The 8592-nt window shown below is 42.8% G+C and overlaps 3 non-coding genes across 3 annotated transcripts; 1 reads left to right on the forward strand and 2 right to left on the reverse strand.

The window, feature by feature from the left end:
* The first annotated feature begins 573 nt into the window (after positions 1-573).
* On the forward strand, positions 574-645 carry TRNAC-GCA. The gene has a single exon. It is a non-coding gene; the product is annotated as a tRNA-Cys (tRNA).
* A 3593-nt stretch (positions 646-4238) lies between these two features.
* TRNAC-GCA lies at positions 4239-4310 on the reverse strand. The gene has a single exon. It is a non-coding gene; the product is annotated as a tRNA-Cys (tRNA).
* A 1488-nt stretch (positions 4311-5798) lies between these two features.
* TRNAC-GCA lies at positions 5799-5870 on the reverse strand. Its single transcript has one exon. It is a non-coding gene; the product is annotated as a tRNA-Cys (tRNA).
* Between the last annotated feature and the right edge of the window lie 2722 nt (positions 5871-8592).

Raw genomic sequence — 8592 nt, forward strand, 5'->3', positions numbered from 1 at the left:
CATCTCCCACAGGAAGCCTTTCTGACTCTCCAGGCAGGGCAGCTCCTCACTCCCTGCTCCCACGCCTCTCTTCTTGGGTTTTGCCACTCTTTTGCAAAGTCTTTGCTTCATGATTTTGTCTCCTATTGGAACAAGGACAATGTTTAAGTCTCTGTGTCCTCAACATGGATGACAGGACCTGAACCTCACATGCTCTGTGTTTGTTGAGTGGCTGACTGGCTGAATGAGTGGAACAATGAGCACTCTCTTGAGATCTTAGAATAGGGACGAGGCTCCCCCGGCACTGAGTGTGAGGTTCACTGAGGACCTGGACCTGACCATGATTGTTCTGATAAGTATGTGCTGGTTTAGGTAGAAACACTAGTGTAGACTCTAATGGCCTTTCCAACTGTAAAGGCTGGTGCCGTTATCATGACCTGAGGAAAGGAAGGGCTGAAGACAAGACGGTGGACTACACTGAGAAGAGTTGCCATGTTCGGGGACATGCAGGAAAAACAGTGGCATGTAGACAGGCAGCTATCCTACATACAGTGCCGTAGGTGAAAAAGTGCTAATGAAAGATTATATGTAAGAGGGGGTATAGCTCAGTGGTAGAGCATTTGACTGCAGATCAAGAGGTCCCTGGTTCAAATCCAGGTGCCCCCTACTTCTTTGACCCCTTTAGTTACTGAGGCTGGTGCTGAAATTTCTGCCTCTTCCTTCCACATTTAACTGTTAAATGTGATAAAAAAAAAATTTAGGATTTTGATCGGCACCAGCTCCACGCATCCTTCCCTGACCATCATCCAGACAGTGCCTTCTGTGGTCACATTAAACTGAAGAGACTGATGAAGTGAGCCCAGACCACCAGGACCAGGATTCTTGCCCTCATGGCTTGTAAAGGGACTTCCATTTCTTTCTCTTAACATCTTCATTTTCTCAACCTCACTGTAATTTCCAGAAGACGCTGATCCCTAGTTCTTTTTGCTACCACTTGTGAAGTATGGAAATACCTCCTCCTACTTCCCACGGGTGACTGTAATGATTTAAGAACTATGTCAATAGTCAAGGCTGTGGCCCAGCCAGTGTGGCTCAGTGTCTGAGTGTCAACCCATGAACCAGGAAGTCACAGTTTGATTCCAGGTCAGGGCATAGGCCCAGGTGTGGGTTTATCCCTAGTAGGGGGCATGCAGGAGGTAGCCAATCAATGATTCTCTCTCATCATTGATGTTTCTCTCTTTCTCCCTCCCTCTCTCCTTACTAAAAAACATGTGATTCTTGTTAATTTTTTTTTTCAAAGTAAAGGCTGTGTCCTCTTCCTGGAAATTTCTTAGGGGAGCTGCCTCTGCCACAGACTTGACCACCTGACTCTCTCGTCCCCTTCCTTTCTCTGCTACCACTTTTTCTTTTTTACTCTAGGTTAGTATTTTTTTGATGAAAATGTTTAGACGTAGACCCTTTTTACATAATGATTTTTTAAATTAAAAAATATGCTTTGAAGACATATAAATGTCATAAAGAATCCTGCAAAGGAGTCTCCATGTTCCTTAATCAACAAGGTAATTTGAAACAATATTTCCTACAAGGACAAATCAAAAGCTGGGAAAATACTTTAAACATCTCGTTAAAAGCATCAAAGAGCTAGCTAGTTAGACAGGAAATACTAGATGGGAAGGATGGGAGACAGAAACCTAAAGCTCCACGCTGGAGGCTGCTTTGTCCCCAAATGTGGTGTTCAGTCCAGAAGAGGCAGCTGAGAGGCTCGGTGGACCTTTTGGAAGCCTGTCAGGAATTTGGACGATGGAAGTCAGAATTCAGGGTCACCATGAGTAGGGACACTGGTAAAACTACCTCTGGCTTTGGGCTAGTACCCTGTGGAGTAAGGGTGAACTGAGAGATATCAGCCACTACAAGAATTTGTAACTTGTCTTTGTGTCATCTGAATGGCCCAAAAACCTCAACTGCAGTTATATTGAAGTATCTTGACTGCTAGCGTCCACAGATAATTGAAAAACAACAACAAGAACAAATGAGGGATGACATTATCTTCACCCAGCCTAAAATTCCACAAATCAAGTTTGGAATCAAATGTTCAACGCATAGCCAAAGATCACTATGTACACAGGGAAGAAAAAACCATCCATGAGAATCAATAGAAACAATAGACCACAGATCTAAACACAGAAACTTTTTATTTTTATTATATTTCTATTGATTTCAGAGCGGAAGGGAGAAGGAAAAAGAGATAGGAACATCCATGATGAGAGAGAAGCACTATAGGTCAATGCTCCCCCACCGAGCCACGCTGGCCAGGTTGAACTTTTTATATTAGAACTACCGAAAACACCCTGTAAAGTAACAATTTTGCTGTGTTCAAGGAGCTACTAGCTAGGCTGGAAAATTTCAGTCATAAACTTGAAAGCGTTAAAGGCAATAATGCCACCGGTGTTGCTCAGTGGTTGAGCATCAACCTATGACCAGGAGGTCTCAGTTCGATTCCCCATCAGGGCATATGCTCGAGTTGAGGGCTCGATTTCCACGGTGGAGTGTGCAGGAGTCAGTCAATCAATGATTCTCTCTCATCACTGATGTTTCTCTTTAAAAAAAAAAAAATTTTATTGAGCTTTTTACAGAAAGGAAGGGAGAGGAATAGAGAGCTAGAAACATCGATGAGAGAGAAACATCGATCAGCTGCCTCCTGCACACCCCCTACTGGAGATGTGCCCGCAACCAAGGTACATGCCCTTGACTGGAATCGAACCTGGGACCCTTCAGTCTGCAGGCCGACGCTCCATCCACTGAGCCAAACCGGATTCGGCATGTTTCTCTATCTCTATCTCTCTCCCCCACTTCCTCTCTCTGAAATCAATAAAAATATATGGTTTTTTTAAAAAAATAAAATAAAGGTAACTAGGAAAGTTTGAAAGTAGAGCAACAAAGAAAATTTTTATCTAATAGTCAACAACAAAAATTAAAAACTTAATAAATATATCTGTTTCTATTCAATTAATAGATTCAGCCAAAGAGAAAATTGTTAAACTAGAACACCGGAAATAAATGTCATTTCTCCATTATAAAACATGGAGAGATAATTTGTGGCAAACAGAATAGAGAGTGATATCTATAGTGAGAAGATCTAACATACATTTAAATGGAGTCCAGGGAGAAGAAATGAGAGAATGAAGTCAATGCAAAATCTGAGGAGAAATGGCTGAGGCTATTTTACAACTAATGAAAGACATTAATCCTTACATTCAAGGACCCAAGTCAGTCTGAAACATAGTAAACAAAATTAAATCCATACCTAGAGGGAGAGTGCCAAAACCACCACCTTTAAAATGATACCATAAAAAGTTTTGCATGCAAATTTTAATATCTAAGCCAATCAATATCTTCCTCCCAAATTACATAAACACTTTAAATCTTATGACCCCATTCCTTATATGTTATTATTAATCAGTATTTTAGTTCTATCTTTAAAACAACTATACATTAGACATTAATATTGTGTTATATAGTCAATAATTTTTAAATTGATTTGAGAGATAGAGAAAGAGAAAGGGATTAAACCCACAACCTGGTATGTGACCAGACCATGAATCAAACCCACCATGTTTTGGTACACGGGATGACACTCCAAGTGAGTCACACTAGCCAAGGCTATGGTCAATGATTTTTAGATTTACTGACATATCTTACACTTTCCTTGGTCGAGCTTCCTTCGTGTGTCTCAGACCTCCCATCTGGGATCATTTTTCTTTTCTCTGAAGTATATGTTTAAAAATTTCTTTAGTGAGAATCTGTTGGTGGTAAACTCTCAGCTTTGGTCTGTTCTTGAAGGACAGTTTAGCTGGGAACAGAATTCAGAGCTGACTGTAATTTCCTCCCAACATATGGAATGTGTCATTGCACTATCTTCTGGCTTCCTTTGCAACTATTGAGAAGTCAACCAGCAGTCCAGCTATTGTTCTTTTGTAAGTGATCGCAGGCTTCTCTCTGGCTACTTGCAAAGGTCAGAGTCCTCAACTTCAACCAGGAGATCAAGTTCACATTGGAGAGCAGGGGACCAGGTGAGGGGAGAGTAGGAAGATCAGAGCAGTGGGACAAACACATCATCTGAGCAGAGGTGCCCTGCTGCGGGCAGGAAGGGCCTCCTCAGCTTCTTCACCTTTTGCAGGAAGACTAGAGATCAGATTCAGAAAGAGGAGAGGAGACTGGAACTCCTTTATGACCTTTATGACCATTGAGACTAAAATGCTAGGGGGCACCCAGATTTGAACTGGGGACCTCTTGATCTGCAGTCAAATGCTCTACCCCTGAGCTATACCCCCTGCCATACCAGTGAGGCCCAATGAACACCCTTTCCCTGTGTGGCCACACCCAGAGCTTCTGCCCTAGATACCCTGTCCACATAGCTTGGCTGAGTTGCCAGACCTGCTTTATGCTAACTCATTTCCCCACATTAGAAGAAGCAGCAGGTTCCCTCCTCCCACAGCTCCACAACCTCCCCACCTTCAGTCCCTAGAGGAGGGCAGTAATGTGGGGAGCACTCCCTGGCCGCTGGAGGGATCCACAGGGGGACATGAACATGACAGCCTCTAGGCTCCAAGTCCACCTTCCTGTGCTCTGCTCTGTGGTGCTGGGTCTGGGCCTCTGTAAGCCAGGCTCTCCTTCGCCAGGTGGCGTCCTGGCTGGTCCTGCCAGTAGCGCTGCAAAACGAGATGGAAGGTTGGAGCAGGAAGAAGCACTTGCTTTGGGTTCCGGCGTTGGGTTCCTGTCAGTGTCACCTGGCAGCCGCTGTCCATCCAGGAGAAACAGCGATTGCCACGTGCAGGGTGGTGCTCACAGGCCGGCTTCGTCATGACTCCTCAGGGACAGCGGCATCACCTTCGAGATCTGAGTCCCTGAGCCCAGAGATGCTCCCCAAGCTTGTAAGACTTAGCAAGTTTGTCCTTTCCATTTCTCCCCAGCCCTCGAGTGGTGGCTGCTTCTACAGAAACTACCTCTATGATACTTAGTCTTCCCTTTCTGCCCTTTTACTTCTAATTTCTGGCTGTTGTGGGTTGAATTTTGTGCCACCAAAAGGTATGTTGAATTCATAGCCCCCTTTAATCCCTCTCCCACGGTGCAGGAATGTGTCCTTATTTGAAGAGGGCCTTCCAAGATGGAATTCGTTAAGATGGGATCACCATGAAGTAGGGTGGGCCCTTAATCCAATGTGACTGGTGTCATAAGAAGTGGAAAGATACACAGAAAGAAGACGGCCACGTGAACACAGAGGCAGAGACTGGATTGACGCCTCTGCAAGCCAAGGACGGCTGAGGATTGCCAACAAACACCAAAGCTGGAAAGAGGCAAGGAAGGACCTGCAGAGCCTTCGGAGAGAGCACGGCCTGTCTGACACCTTGATTTCAGATTCTGGTGTCCAGAACTGTGCGACAATAAATTTGTTTTTTTATGTCTCCCATGTTGTGGTTCTTTGTTATAGAAGCTACAGGAAATTGGTATACTGGTTAACAATTACATTAAATTCTGTTAAAATAACTGGCTTGGTTTCTGTCTCTTGACTGAGCCCTGGATGACACTGAAATTGGTCCCAGGAAACATACCCTCAAAGAGGGCATTGGCAATGGATTTGGTCTTATCCTTGGTCTTGAAGGCCCTGCCCAGTGCCTACCTGCATCCTAAATCAAAGGGACAGCCATATAAAGGTGCCATTTCATAGGCTCTAGCCAGCCTCCTCCTGTAAGGGGACTAGAGTATGGCCTGCATAGAACTGAATTTGTCAATTTAGCTCAAGGAGAAAAAGAGATTCTCAAAGGGGGCACCTGGATTTGAACCAGGGACCTCTTGATCTGCAGCCAAATGCTCTACCCCTGAGCTATACCCCCTCTTGTTAATAATGGTATATAGTTAATAAGTTCTTTACACTTCCACACATCTATGGGCTGTTGATTCTGACTCAGCAGAGAGCTGCTAGCCCTGCTCAACTGTACTGGCAATTCTTACGCCATAACCATTCTCTTTTCCCAAAAAGGCATCATTCCTCATTGGCACCAGCTTGGAAGGTCAACCAATGAAGGTTACATTTGAGGCAACAAAGTCTGTACCTGGCTTGGTATATTGGGCAGAAGAGGAAGCCCAGAGACAAGCTGACACTTCATGAGCAAGGAGTAGATTGTCCTTCACCTGTTTTTCAGTTGAGATTACTTTAAAGTTATCCATAGTGTGGGACCAAGACAACCTCCCCCAGCTCTCCTCCAATTCTGCATCTCTTTAAGGCATTTGAACTTCAGTTTTTATTTCAGTGTTTTGTCTTGTGTATCCTGCTCTCATGGCTCACTATTCCTTCCTGTCTTTCCTTTAGCCATTCCCTCCCATCCATGATAACATAAAACTTTTTGTTTCCTTGAATTTCTCTTGCATTACCAAATCTTATGCTTTCCCAAGAGGTCCAGGGGTTTGTTTGATTCTAGGGGAGATGTATCAGGGTCAATGGCAGAAGGACTTTGCATTAATTAGAGACTGCTATATAACAAAATACCCCGATTCTAGCAGCTTTGAGTGAGAAATCTGTATTATATCTTACAGTTTCAGGGGTTCAGGAATCTGGGGACAGCCCTACCTCTCCACATCTGGTGTTACAATTTTCCATCTGATTTCAGATAATATTCCATCCACTACTTCAACATAATTCACCCCTTCTTATACCCACTTTCACTAGAAAATTTCAGGTAGTTTAAAGGTAATTATTTTTAATCATTTAAAATGCATAAAACTGTGCTGTTTTTATTAGGTTCCTATCTTTTTTTAATTTTAAAAAAGATTTTAAAATTGATTTTTAGAGAGCGAGGAAAGGAAAGGGGGAGAGAGAGAGAGAGAAACATTGATGTGAGAGCAAAACATCGATTGGCTGCCTCCAGCATGCCCCCTATCTTGGATCCAGCCTGAAACCCAGGCATGTGCAAAAAACAGTTATAAAAGTATGTGATTTCCTTAAAGACACATAGCTTGCTTGTATTGTAATTATAGGTTGGGTGAATTGCTATGTATTTCTAAGATGGTTCTTACTGTGCATAATCATTTAAAATTTTATTTCATGCATTCCTCTATTATGTTTAATAAATATGTTTTATGATAAAAAAAAAATATTCCCGTTTTGAGCAAATGAAAAGATCATTTCCCCTCACCAACTCTTGATCCAGTTAAATCTCAATTTATCCTGTTTTGTGAACATTTTGAGCAAATGAAAAGATCATTTCCCTTCACCAGTTAAATCTCAATTTATCCTGTTTTGTGAAGGGAGTGAAAATGGTGCCTCTCTATTTTTTAAATTAATTTTCATTCCCCTGATTTTTAGAAATGTTGAGCATCTTTTCATATATTTATTGATTATAAAATAATCTCTTCTGTTATTTTAATTGTGGTAAAAAAAAAACCACAACATAAAATTCATTTTAGGTGGATAGTTCAGCAGAGTTAAGTATATTCACATTGTTGTGCAACACATCTCCATAATGTTTTCATCTTTCTAATATTCTGGTACAAATCCATTCTCCATCTTATGTTTTTCATAACCCATAGTCTCTTGTTTAAGGAAGTTTTTGTCAGATGAAAAATTAAATGTTGATATCATCAAATTTATCTTATAAGTTTTTAAAAAATATATTTTTATTGATTTCAGAGAGGAAGGGAGAGAGAGAAACATCAATGATGAGAGAGAATCATAGATCAGCTGATCGGCTGCCTCCTGCACACCCCCCACTGAGGACTGGCCCCAACTGGGAACTGAATGGTAACCTCCTGGTTTATAGGTTGGTGCTTAACCACTGAACCACTGTGACCAGGCTCTTAAATAGGTTTTGATTTGGGAGTTGTGTTTAAGAAATCCTTCCCTGGGTCATATGAAACTGAATGTTTGTGTCCCCTTAAAATTCATTTGTTGAAACCATATTGTAATATACTAGTATATTGATATAGAAAAAGCATTATGAGCCCAGCTGGCGTGGCTCGGTGGTTGAGCATAGACCTATGAATCAGGAGGTCACTGTTAGATTCCCGGTCAGGGCACCTGCCGGGTTGCGGTCTCAATCCCCAGTGTGGGGTGTGCAGGAGGTAGCCCATCAATGATTCTCTCTCATCATTGATGTTTCTCTCTCTCTCTCTCTCTCTCTCTCTCTCTGTCTCTCTCCCACTTCCTCTCTGAAATCAGTAAAAATATGTTTTTTAAAAAGAAAGAAAAAGAATATGAGAAAACGAACTATCCACTCACAACAGAACTCTTATTAAACTAGGAAAGGAACTCCCTCAACCTGATCAGAGGTATACACAGAAGCGGACACTAATCAGCGTGGCCTGTGTCCTGATTGGCCAGGAGTGCCCTCACCTACCGGGGGCAGGACTTGGAGGAACACCCGACCTCCGTCCGCTCAGGGACCATTCAGAGGGTGGTCTGCACACTCCGAGTCCCCAGCAAGGTGGCCTCCAATTGACTACAGGGGACCTGCTTGTTAATGCCCCTTGATTGTCTGACCTCCGAGCAATCTGATTCCCGGGGTCATCTCACAGATGACTGGGGTCGACTTTGGGGAGGAATCAGACTCCCCCCGCCCC

Source organism: Myotis davidii, unplaced genomic scaffold (genome assembly GCF_000327345.1).
Source record: "Myotis davidii unplaced genomic scaffold, ASM32734v1 scaffold49, whole genome shotgun sequence".
Classification (NCBI taxonomy): domain Eukaryota; kingdom Metazoa; phylum Chordata; class Mammalia; order Chiroptera; family Vespertilionidae; genus Myotis; species Myotis davidii.